Source organism: Triticum dicoccoides, chromosome 7A (genome assembly GCF_002162155.2).
Source record: "Triticum dicoccoides isolate Atlit2015 ecotype Zavitan chromosome 7A, WEW_v2.0, whole genome shotgun sequence".
Taxonomy (NCBI): domain Eukaryota; kingdom Viridiplantae; phylum Streptophyta; class Magnoliopsida; order Poales; family Poaceae; genus Triticum; species Triticum dicoccoides.
Window position 1 is genome coordinate 24043512 of NC_041392.1, and position 13499 is coordinate 24057010.

The following is a 13499-nucleotide window of genomic DNA, read 5'->3' on the forward strand; positions in this document are numbered from 1 at the left end:
GAATGTGTTGTCTGCTCTGAAGCCATTGATATTGAAGGAGCCAGGTGCTGATGCAGGACCTGGGAACCTGGGCAATCTTGGGATTGGCTTCTGTATCTGAGGCATGTGCTCAACATGATAGTCGAACTGGGGACCGGCAGCAGACGCGAGAACAGAAGGAGCGGGATCAGTGGCTTCTGGTGCTTTTGTTGGTGAGGGCTCCACATTAGCTTCAGCCATGACAGCGGCAGTGGCTTCAGTGGTGTTGGTGGTGGCAGCCTCAAGATTTTCAAGCTCCACTTGACGAGCTAGAGGGTCAGTCACAATCACATTCTCCTCGAGAACCGCTTCTTGGTGGGACAGGGGAGTAGCAGCTTGTGGTACTTCTTCTTCATCGGCTAATGCAGCCGGAATGTCTTCAGCAGTTTTAGCTTCAGACGCAGAGTCTTGAGGCCTTGGACCTTTGCGAAGCCTGCGCAAGGCGGGCGACGCCTGTGGAGTTGGTGTTGGCTGGGCCTCAGAGTCTTCTTCCTCTTGTGGGCGATCAGCCCATGAAGCATCCTGCGCAATTGGCGTTAGTGGACGACCAATGCTGATGAGTTTGTTGTGCGTTAGCACAGGCGATGATACATGTTGGTGCTCGAGCTGAGGAAGAATTGCATCATCTTCAACGTGGTCATGGTGACCAATGTCTTCAGCAGCGATGGGATAAGCTGCTGGAATGTCTTCAGCTTCATGAGCCCCTGTGAAAGCAGGCTCATGGACAGTTAGTTGGCGTTCTTGTGGTTCAGCGTCAGGGTGAATCATGGAAATGGGTTCAACAATCAAGGGCTCTGTGGGAGCAGCCCGTTCCTTCTTTGTCTTTCTTTTCTTCTTGGAGGGGGCAGTAGCAGAGGCTTTAGGATGTTTCCTCTTCCTTGCTTCAGCCTCAGCAATCCTCGTCTTCTTCAGTTCTGAAGCGGTTGACCTGGCCTTCGGCTTCGGGCTAGTCATGCTAGTAGGGAAGACAATGGGATTTGCTTCCTGCCTTGGTGCGTCGGGTTCAGCAGTAGCGGGCTTCTTTTTCTTCTTTGTAGCCATCCTGGGGTCGATGCCAGGACGCCCAAGGGCCTTGCGCTTCTCAGCCTCATTGTAGGCTTGCACACATCTGTCAGCCAGAACCTTCATGCGCTCACGAGAGCCCTGAGCTTCGACACGTTTCTGGAGAAAGGCTTCCTTGAGCTTGTGCAGCATAACCTTGAAGTTCTTCACGTCTTGCACGCTGAGCTTGGCCATATGCTTCTTGAACTGAGATTTCTCAAAGTCAATCTTCTGCTTCAGTTTAACAATGCGCTGGGCGATAGCTAACTCTGAAGCAATGGCGCCATAGAACGCGACACTGAGGCCAATGGGTAGTTGCAGATCATCGAAGCTGATGTTTGGCGTGCCAAACCACTCATCAATGAAGTTGTGGATGATTGTTACATCAAAGAGAGGCAGATCATTGAAGATTTTTGCTTCTTCTTTGCTCTTGATGAGTTGCTCAAGAGCATCATCTGCAAGATCTTCATCACTTGACAGATCAATGGCATCATTGCGCAGAATGGCAGCAGTTGTTAGCTCTTGGCCGGTGTGTGGCAGAGGCATCTTGACCTTTTGGGGCTTGGAGATGCGTTACAAATCTTCAGACTGCACACTGTCTTCAGGAGGTGCAGTTGCCAGTGGCTTCGCCCGTGAAATTTTTGGTGAAGAGGCAGGCTTTGAAGCTTTAGTCTGCTTCAACTTCTTTGGCTTCGGTGCTGCAGGCGCTTCATCTGATTCAGCGTCAGATGCAGGCTCATTCACGGCTGTCCCTTCAACCAAGATATGGGTGATGAGACCTTCAAGGTTGTAGAAAGGACCGACGACATTGGGTTCTGCATCTCGTGTGCCATCAGCCCTTGGAGCAGAGGGACCAGGGTTGAAGTGTAATCCCAAAGACTTCTTGTTCTACTTCGCTGAGTTCTTGGCAAACTGGAAGTTGCGCTTGAACAGATTGTCGTCATGACACCATAGTAGTGACGATGGGTGTGCATCAGCAGGCTGTGGCCCACGGACCATGCAGGGATAGAAGCCTTGTTCAATGGCTTCTTCTCTGGACCTGGGTTGAAGATTCTTGTATAGGATGTCTCCCCATGGTCCCTTGATGGCATTTTTCTCAGCATATTCCTGGGCCACAAACTGGTATTTGAACCATTGTTCTGCCCAATATCTTCGAATCCATTGGATTCGGGTCTTGCGCTGATTGTAATCCTCTTCAGGATCTGTCTTGTAAAGCTCTGAGAGGTCATCAGTCAAATCTCTTGATGTTCCCCCACGACGCTGTCTGCCACCCTTCCTTACTGATTTCTCTGCAGCCATGAACTTCAAACTGAATGGCTTCAACACGTTCAAAGGCTTCAAAGGTTTTCGCTTGCTGGACAAACAGGAACTGGCTTCGGGAGAATTTATAGGATGGTGTAAGAATTCTGCAAATGAATGCAGACTATGAGAACCAAGGGATTCTCCCATGGACATGTACCTGTGACAACATTAAGGTGCGAGGGAAGGGGAAGAGGTCATATGCATTCTCAGAAAATTTTGAAGATAAATCAGTTTAGAAGACATTGACCTCATCGTGCGAAGACATTCACTCATAGATAAGGAGTTGGTTTCAGATTTGTACGAATCCAGAGATCAGTACAAGTGAGGAATCTAACTACTTTGTGAAGCACAAGTGAATATACTAGGCATGTTATGAGATGCAGTATGAAAGAGATCCAACTTGTGTGAATAGAAACTACTTGTTGTAGAAAGTGACAAAGCCATAGGATCAAAGGGGCCGTAAAAAGGAAGTTTTATTTACCACACTAAGAATTGCTAGACGGAGTGGGAGAGGAGGCCGAGAAGTTCGATCTTCCGTGCCCTAACTTGGCGACGGAGGACACCTACGGCGACGGCGGAGAGGACGATGTCCGCGGTCGGCGTGAAGACGGCATCGGAGAGGTTGCAGCAGCGAAGCGCTTCGTCGCCGGCGTCGTCGAGGGCTAGCAGTGGCGCTAGGGTTCGTGCGAGAGTGGAAGAAGAGATAATGACCGCTGTGAGGTGTGTATTTATAGGTACAGGGGCGGCACTGCGTTATTACACAGGTGCCCCTGGCGATTCGCATCTGAGGAACACGTGGCCATCATGCAGCATATTGGGGTTTGTTCCACGTCTCACGCACGCCTGGATTGTTGGGTGGTCGTTCCCACTTCTCCGGGTTTCAGGTGAAGGAATGAGCATTGAAAATGGACTTAATGTTTGTCTTTGTATCTTCTGCTGATAAGGACGCAGAGAAGACATTCGACAGTTTCAATAGAATGCATATGATTTGGAGAGATAGAGTTTGAGATAGAAAGCATAGAGAGGTTAGGGTCCGATCACATTCACTTAGTTCAAAAGATTCAACAAGAAGACATAGCTATAAGTGAATGTTGTAGAGGACAGAACACTAGTATATATATATATATATAATCAACATAGTGAAGATAATCATGAAGACATGTTGAGATTGAAGCCAAACCAAATGTGAAGACATAGAAAATGTAACGCCATGAGTGAAACACTTCAAACAGAACATTTGGTGGTGGCGTTACCCACCGTATAGGAAGTATTAGACCCAGACACGACGCACAATTATCGTGGCGCTCCGAAGTCAAATTCCACATTAATGTATTCACACTTAGAATGTATGTCTTCATTGATTGAAGATATACTTTACTTCATGTGTTGCACATCTAAGTCATCAATATGCATAAGTGTTAGGATGTGTGCCTGATCACAGGACATTTGAGGATTCCAAGATATTTAGCTCACACCGTAACTTGCAAAATCTCTTCTCATCCAAGGGCTTGGTGAAGATATCTGCCAATTGATCTTCAGTGTTGACATGTATGATGTCAATATCTTCCTTCACAACATGATCTCTGAGAAAGTGATGACGAATTTCAATGTGCTTTGTCTTCGAGTGCTGAACTGGGTTGTTGGCAATCTTGATGGCGCTTTCGTTGTCGTAGTAGAGTGGCACTTGCTTCACATGAATGCCATAGTCCTTGAGTGTTTGCTTCATCCACAGAAGCTGAGCGCAGCAAGATCCAGCAGCAATGTATTCAGATTTAGCAGTGGAGAGAGATACACAGTTCTGCTTCTTTGAAGACCAACATACAAGTGATCGTCCCAGAAAGTGACATGTGCCTGATGTAGACTTGCGATCAACTTTGTCACCAGCATAATCAGCATCCGAGAATCCAACCAGATCAAACTCTGAGCCCTTTGGATACCATAATCCTAGAGTTGGGGTGTGAGCCAAATATCGAAGAATTCGCTTCACAGCTAAGTGATGCGACTCCTTTGGTGTCGCTTGAAATCGAGCACACATGCAAACACTAAGCATAATATCTGGCCTAGATGCACATAGATAAAGCAAAGAACCAATCATGGAGCGGTATACCTTTCGATCGAACTCTTTACCATTGTCGTCAGGACCCAGATGATGCTTGGCTGGCATTGGCGTCGTGAAGCCTTTGCAGTCTTGCATACCGAACTTCTTCAGACAATCTTTGAGATACTTCTCTTGAGATATGAAGATGTCGTTGCGTTGCTGTCGTATTTGAAGACCGAGGAAGAACTTAAGCTCTCCCATCATGGACATTTGATATTGCTCTCGCATCATATATCCAAACTCTTCACTGTACTTCTGATTGGTGCAGCTGAAGATAATGTCATCCACATATATTTGGCACACAGACAGTTCACCATCATATGTCTTCGTGAAGAGAGTGGGGTCGAGGGAACCAGGTATGAAGCCTTTGCTCTTCAGGAAGTATTTGAGTGTGTCATACCAGGCCCGAGGGGCTTGTTTGAGGCCATACAGTGCCTTGTTGAGCTTGTATACCATGTCAGGATGTTTTGGATCTTCAAAACCAGGTGGTTGTGCAACATACACTTCTTCTTCAGTCTTGCCATTGAGGAAGGCGCTCTTCACATCCATTTGATATAGAAGTATGTTGTGATGATTGGCATAGTCCAGCAGTATGCGTATGGCTTCAAGTCTAGCCACAGGAGCAAATGTTTCATCGAAGTCAATGCCTTCCACTTGAGTGTATCCTTGAGCAACGAGACGAGCTTTGTTTCTGACAACTTGACCATGCTCATCTTGCTTGTTGCGGTATATCCATTTGGTGCCTATTATGTTGTGCTTCCGAGGATCAGGACGCTTAACCAGTTCCCATACATTATTCAGCTCAAATTGTTGAAGCTCTTCTTGCATAGCTTGAATCCATTTAGGTTCCATGAAGGCTTCTTCCACTTTCTTGGGTTCTGTTATTGAGACGAATGCGAAGTGCCCACAGAAATTTGCCAGCTGAGTTGCCCTTGATCGAGTGAGCGGACCAGGTGCATTGATTCTATCAATTATTCTCTCAATCTGCACTTCATTGCCAACATGAGGATGTACAGGGCGAAGATTTTGCTCTTGCTGATCATTGTCATTGCTAGAGGGATTCCCTTCAGGTTGAGCATTGTCTTCAGGTTGGTCTGGTGCGGAGATGATAAGTTCCTCTTCAGGTTGGGCTTCAGAAGGTATGATTTCTCTAGTTCCCATTAGCTTGATTGATTCACTGGATGGAACTTCATTTAGCACATTTGGTAGGTGCTCTCTTTATGAACCGTTAGTCTCATCGAACCGCACATCCACTGTTTCAACCACTTTATAATGAAAGAGATTGAAGACTTTGTAGGAGTGCGAATCCTTTCCATATCCAAGAATAAAACCCTCATGTGCTTTTGGTGCAAATTTTGAAGTGTGATGTGGATCCTTGATCCAGCACCTTGCACCAAATACTCTGAAGTAACTGACATTTGGCTTCTTGCCAGTAAGGAGCTCATAAGATGTCTTGTTCAGAAGCTTGTGAAGATAAACACGATTGATTGTATGACATGCAGTATCAATGGCTTCAGGCCAGAATTTTCTTGGAGTCTTGTATTCATCTAGCATCATTCTGGCCATCTCAATGAGTGTTCTGTTCTTGCGTTCGACGATGCCATTCTGCTGTGGCGTGTACGGGGCTGAGAATTCATGTGTGATGCCCAAGGTATCAAGATATGTATCAAGGCCAGTGTTCTTGAATTCAGTGCCATTGTCACTTCTGATGTGCTTTATCTTGGCGCCATAGTTGTTCATTGCTCGATTGGCGAAGTGTCTGAAGACATCCTGCACTTCAGTCTTGTAGAGGATTATGTGCACCCAAGTATATCTAGAATAATCATCAACAATGACAAAGCCATAGAGACAAGCAGTAGTAGTAAGAGTTGAGTAATGAGTGGGACCGAACAGATCCATGTGGAGCAGTTCGAAGGGTCGAGTAGTAGTCATAGATGACAAAGCCATAGGATGTTTGGCCCTCGTCATCTTTCCTGCTTCACGGGCACCGCATAAGTGATCTTTCTTGAACTTGACGCCCTTGATGCCTATGACATGCTTCTTCTTTGCAAGGGTGTGGAGGTTCCTCATGCCAGCATGCCCAAGCCTCCGATGCCAGAGCCAGCATTCTGAAGCTTTTGCTAGAAGACATACGGCAAGCTGTGGTCCTGCTGAGAAATCTACCACGTACAAATCATCTTTCCGATACCCTTCAAACACTAGAGACTTGTCAGATTCCATCAGAACAAGGCAGCGATATTTTCCAAATATTACGATCATGTTCAAATCGAAAAGCATTGAAACAGACATTAAGTTGAAGCCAAGGGATTCAAAAAGCATGACTTTATCCATGTGTTGATCCTTTGAGATTGCAACTCTACCTAGACCCAATACCTTACTTTTACCAGTGTCAGCAAATGTGATGTGGCTCTTGTCGGATGGACGTAAGGTTGAGTCCATAAGAAGGCTTCTTTTGCCAGTCATGTGATTTGTACACCCACTATCAATAATCCATTCTGAAGACGCTGGTGTCGTACCCTACAGTGCAGCTAGGGGGACAGGCTTCACAGAGAGAATTGTGAAGCAAAAACATTTGACGAACCAGTGGGTTATGAAAGCTTAGATCCAGATTAGGACTAATAGGGAGATTAGCATGCGATTCAGGAACGAAGTACATAGTAATGCCATTCGGGCATTTGATCTTGCGCCATACAAGATGTTTAAGGTCCCCAGCAATAGCGTCAGACAATTTTGGTTTTCTGCTGGAGACCTTTCCCTGCAAAAGAGAGTTAAGCTTTCATAGCCACCCACATCTTCAAGGGTGGCTTAGAAACAATAAGTCTAAGTGCAGCGTCTGAGAACTTTGGCTTTGGAGCCCTAGCAAAAAGTCTTGCAGGCGGACAATAGTACTCAAAAGAATAAGCAGAATAGTTCTTGGTCTTATGAACATGGCGGTTCGATGAACAGCGCTCATATTCATAGGCCTGAGTATGGTTTCCCTGCAAAACATTTGCGTTAGTGCGACTCAGGTGAGTCCTCTGTCTGTATGAAGCCTTTGGGACGTATGAAGCCTGTGGTCTGGGGTTAGTCTTCTTCATCTGTGGTGTCATGACAAAATTCACAGGAAGATTTTCCAAACACCTTTTGGGCACCCAGATCTTCTTCATAGGCGGTACATTCCTGCAGTTAGTACCAATGTACCTGGCAAACACTTCACCATTCTGATTCTTAAACAGTTTATAGTTTGCATTAAAGGATTCATCAATGACAATGGGGTTAGCACAAGTGAAGCCAGATAGATTGGATGGATCTGCTGAAGGTTCCTTTGCAGCAACCCATCTGGTTTTGGGGTACTGCTCAGGTTTCCAGTAAGAGCCATCAGCATTCATTTTCCTTACAAACCCAACACCCTCTTTCCTCGGGTTTTGGTTCAGAATCTGCTTTTTGAGGACATCACATAGTGTCTGATGCCCTTTAAGACTTTTGTACATCCCTGTTTCAAGCAATGTCTTCAACCTAGAATTCTCATCAGCAATAGCAGTGGTATCCTCAGCAGAGGGGTTAGTTACCACATCAACAGTTGAAGATATTGCAACAGTAGCAGCAGTAGAACATTCAGCAACAGAAGTAGCATTATCACGCTCAATGCATTTAAGACATGGTGGTTCGAATCCTTCCTGAGCGGAACTGATCTGTTCGGCGCGAAGTGACTCGTTTTCCTTTTGAAGATCTTCATGAGCCGCTCTCAATTTCTCAAGATCTTGCTTCCTTTGAAGATAATCATAGGAAAGCTTTTCATGAGTTGTTGAGAGCGTTTCATGACGACTTCCAAGTTCCTCATACTTAACATGAAGATTTTTTATGTCTTCAATTAAGGACTCAGATCGAGTCATTTCAGCGCCCAACAGATCATCGCTTTTGTCTAACAGTTTTTGAATATGTTCCATGGCTTTCTGTTGTTCAGTTGCAATTTTAGCAAGCGTTTTGTAGCTGGGTCTTGAACCACAATCAGAGTCATCGTCACTAGATGTTTGATAGTGAGTAGTGCGTGTGTTTACCTTGGCACCGCGTGCCATGAAGCAGTAGGTAGGAGCAGAGTAGTCCTTGTCATTTGCGTCGGTGTTGGTGGTCAAGTTATTGTCTTCAGTGTTGAAGATGGACTTGGCAACGTATGCTGTAGCCAGACTTGCAACGCCAGAATCGGACTCCTCCTCGGACTCCACCTCCGCCTCCTCAGAAGTGGACTCCTCCTTTGAATCCATTTCCTTTCCAACAAACGCACGTGCCTTGCCAGATGAGCTATTCTTGTGTGATGAAGACTTTGAGGAAGACTTGGAAGAAGACTTTGAGTATTTCTTCTTCTTCTTGTCATCAGAGTCATATTCCTTGCTCTTCTTCTTCTTTCTGTTCTCATCGTCCCACCGCGGACACTCAGAGATGAAGTGGCCAGTTGTCTTGCACTTGTGGCATGTTTTCTTCTTGTAGTCATGAGCAGAAGCTTCATCATTCCTTGAGCTTGATCATGAAGACTTTCTGAAGCCTTTCTTCTTGGTGAATTTTTGGAACTTCTTCACAAGCATAGCAAGTTCCTTTCCAATGTCTTCAGGATCATCAGAACTGCTGTCAGATCCTTCTTCAGATGAGGAGACAGCTTTTGCCTTCAAGGCACGAGTTCGCCCATAGTTTGGACTTTAGATATCTCTTTTCTCAGAAAGCTGAAACTCATGTGTGTTGAGCCTCTCAAGAATGTCAGATGGATCGAGTGTCTTGAAATCAGGACGTTCTTGAATCATCAGGGCTAGGGTGTCAAATGAGCTATCAAGTGATCTCAGTAGTGTCTTGACGACTTCATGCTTGGTGATCTCAGTGGCACCTAGGGCTTGAAGCTCATTTGTGATGTCAGTGAGTCGATCAAACGTGAGCTGGACATTCTCATTGTCATTTCGCCTGAAGCGGTTGAAGAGGTTGCGAAGGACACTGATTCTCTGATCTCTCTGGGTTGAGACGCCTTCGTTGACCTTGGAGAGCCAGTCCCAGACCAGCTTAGATGTTTCCAAAGCACTCACACGGCCATACTGTCCTTTGGTCAGATGACCACAGATGATGTTCTTGGCAGTAGAGTCTAGTTGAACAAACTTCTTGACATCAGCAGCAGTGACACCTTCTCCAGCCTTTGGAACGCCGTTCTTGACGACATACCATAGGTCGACGTCAATGGCTTCAAGATGCATGCGCATCTTATTCTTCCAGTAGGGATATTTAGTTCCATCGAAGACGGGGCACGCAGCGGAGACTTTAATTATCCCTGCAGTCGACATAGCTAAAACTCCATGTGGTTAAACCGAATCACACAGAACATGGGAGCACCTTGCTCTGATACCAATTGAAAGTGCGTTATATCGACTAGAGGGGGGGATGAATAGGCGATTTTTATGAAAGTCTTCACAACGTGGAAGTTATGAAGACAAACAGTAGAAATAAACCTATTACCCTGCAGCGGAAGGTAGACTACACTAGTCAAGCCATAGTCAAGTAATCAATAGAGTGAAAGCACAATGACAAATAGCTGCAATGTAGTAAGGATCAGGTAGGAAGATATTATGAAGCCACACAGAACACGCAGTCACTCAGTGAAGACAAAAGATTGTGCAAACATACAATGACTTCACAAGGAGTAACAGTAAGTAAAGGGAAGGGAAGGATGAAACCAGCGACTCGTTGAAGACAATAATTTGTTGGACCAGTTCCAGTTGCTGTGACAACTGTACATATGGTTAGGGCGGCTAGGTATTTAAACCTGAGGACACACAGTCCCGGACACCTAGTCCTGAACACGCAGCTCAGGACACCCACTCCTCACCGTATTCCCCTTGAGCTAAGGTCACACAGACCTCGTCCAATCACTCTGGTAAGTCTTCAAGGTAGACTCCCAAACCTTCACAGACTTCATTCACCGGCGATCCACAATGTCTCTTGGATGCTCAGAACGCGACGCCTAACCGGCTGGAGGATGCACAGTCCTCAAGTGTAATAAGTCTTCATATCACACAGACAAGAAGACTTAAGTGATGCCTAATTCTCTTTGGCTCTGGGTGGTTAGGGCTTTATCCTCGCAAGGAATTCTCTCTCAAAGGCTTCGAGGTGGGTTGCTCTCAAACGACAAAAGCCGTACTCTAAATCTGAGCAGCCAACCGTTTATGGTTGTAGGGGGTGGGCTATTTATAGCCACTAGGCAACCCGACCTGATTTGTCCGAAATGACCCTGGGTCACTAAGGAACTGACACGTGTTCCAACGGTCATATTTCAAACTCACACGGCAACTTTACTTGGGCTACAAGCAAAGCTGACTTGTCCGACTCTGGACAAGATTTGCTCTCATAGTCTTCACTCGAAGACATAGGTTTTGTTTAAGCATCACTTCAGTCATTCTGCTGGTTCTCTTGGACCCCACTTAACAGTACGGTGGTTCCTATGACTCAACACAGAAGAAAAAGAACTATGAAAGATCTAAGTCTTCGAGCTCCATAGGCTTCATGCGGTGTCTTCTCTTGTCATAGTCTTCAATGTGAATATCTTCATATACCACCTTTGACATCAATGTCTTCATACATTTTTAGGGGTCATCTCTGGTAGGAAAACCGAATCAATGAGGGACTTCTACCTGTGTTATCCTGCAATTCTCACAAACACATTAGTCCCTCAACTAGGTTTGTCGTCAATACTCCAAAACCAACTAGGGGTGGCACTAGATGCACTTACACCGTTGCTGCCACTACTAGAACAGTATGCAGGCGTAGGTATGATGCATGATAACAAAAGAGGAGAACAGTTGCCATCTTCGCAACGATGAAGATGACATTCTACTTAAGTCATACACTATCATTTTTTCGCAGGTTCTTATGACCAAAACATTCTTAGGGGGGCCCCGTGGCAAGTTCAGTCACAAGGCGCTAATACTGACAAATGTACGGGCAGCCAACTTCAACTAGCTAGTATGGCTAATCAAGGTAATGCAAAACGAAAAAAGAGCACATACTGCTGTGGACATGAAAAATGAACATGCAAAAAAACTGGCAAAAGGACTCACGAGTTATGACGGGTGAAAATGCAGAGCCTTCATGCAGCACGTGGCATCAGGCAACACCCATGTACCTGCCATCGACATCATACACAGGTGAGTCCATAAAAAAAGTGAAGTTGCGGATGCTCAATTAGCAGAAGGAGCATAGTTGACAACTACAATTGCCATGACTGGACATCTACAATTGCCATGAATTAAAAACTACACTTGTCATCCCTGGACAACTGTTGTTGCCATCGCTGAACACCTGCAGTTGCCATGGAGGAACAACTGCATTTGCCATGCCAGTGCAACTACATTTTCCATGCCATGGCAACTGCAGTTGCCATGAAGGAACAATTGCGGTTGCCATACCGATGCAACTACAGTTGCCATGCCAGTAAAACTGCAGTTGCCACATCAGGGGCAAGTGTAGTTGTCGTGCTAGCACAAACTGCATTTGCCATGAATTGACCAACCACTACTATGCTTACAGGTTATTACGCTGGTGGTAACCCAGCAAACGTCTCATGGCAAGCTTCACAAATTGCAGGTGGAGCATGTCATTATGGTGTCACAGACCACACAAGATGGTCAAATGCAGCACAACAAGGTAAGGAAAAAAACTGAACCACAAAAAACAGCGCTACATTTGTTATTTGTAGTTATTTGTAGGCAAAACAATAGTTGTCATGTTTGTTGAACAGTAGCTGCCATGACTAGACAGCTACAACTGCCATACATGTCCACGCGCAGACTCACGGCTCACTGTTTGAAATGATGTCATGCCAAATCACTCGAAGATGGTGTGATCCGTTGTGATACACATGTTATCCAAACAAAAATCTTACTCTCGTACCTGTTTTTTCTATTACAGGGCCTACAACTACACTGAATAGCGGCTCGGGGACATCTACTGCGGGGAGCTTTGAGCGCACGGAAGACGCGTTCTACCAGCCAGCAGACAATCATGCCGCAAACAATTTCGAGTCAGAGTCGGGAATGGCAATCATTCCAGCAATGCCGACAAGCACCCCTTTGAACACAAGCACTGGCAACACTCAAGTAGATGGAACTGCCGCCGATACTGAAGTAAATGATGAAACTGACGACGACGCACAAGCGGATGAAGATGGTGGGCAATTAGAGATCGTGGTACCTCCGCCACCGTACATTGGGCAGAGATTTGAATCGTTCTAAGAAGCAAAGGAATACTACCAGACATATGCAAAGTTCCATGGATTTGCGGTCAACACCGAGTACCATAGGAAAATTAAGAAAACTAACAAGTACAGCAGAGGTGAGATGAGGTGCCACAAGGCACAGAAGAACAAGAAGGGGAAAGGTGTTGCGCCTATCGTTCTGGAACGAAAGAGAGGTATCATTCTCAAGACTGAGTGCCCTGTCCGGTGTAAGCTAAACATAGATGGAGCACAGTGGGTGGTCAATGAATATTTTGACGAGCACAATGTAACGCCCCAGATATAACTTTCCCAATTTGTACTCCAACTCTTGCCGTTTCCGGCGTTAAGTTACATTTATTTCTCGGGTTCGGGTCCTTGCCTCCGTGTGTTCATTTCGTTTTCGTGCATCTCATATCATGTCATTATGTGCATTGTATTCGCGTACGTGTTCATCTCATGCATTCGAGCATTTTCCCCGTTGTCCGTTTTGCGTTCCGGCGCTTCGTTCTCCTCCGGTGGTCATTTCTACCTTTCTTTCATGTGTGGGGATTAAACATTTCCGGATTGGACCGAGACTTGCCAAGCGGCCTTGGTTTACTACCGGTAGACCGCCTGTCAAGTTTCGTATCATTTGGACTTTGTTTGATACTCCAACGGTTAACCGAGGGAGCGAAAAGGCCTCGTGTGTGTTGCAGCCCAACACCCCTCCAATTTGGCCCAAAACCCACCAAACTCTGCTCCATCATCTAGAGCGTTCGATCACGATCGTGTGGCCAAAAACCGCACCTCATTTGGACTCTCCTAGCTCCCCTTATG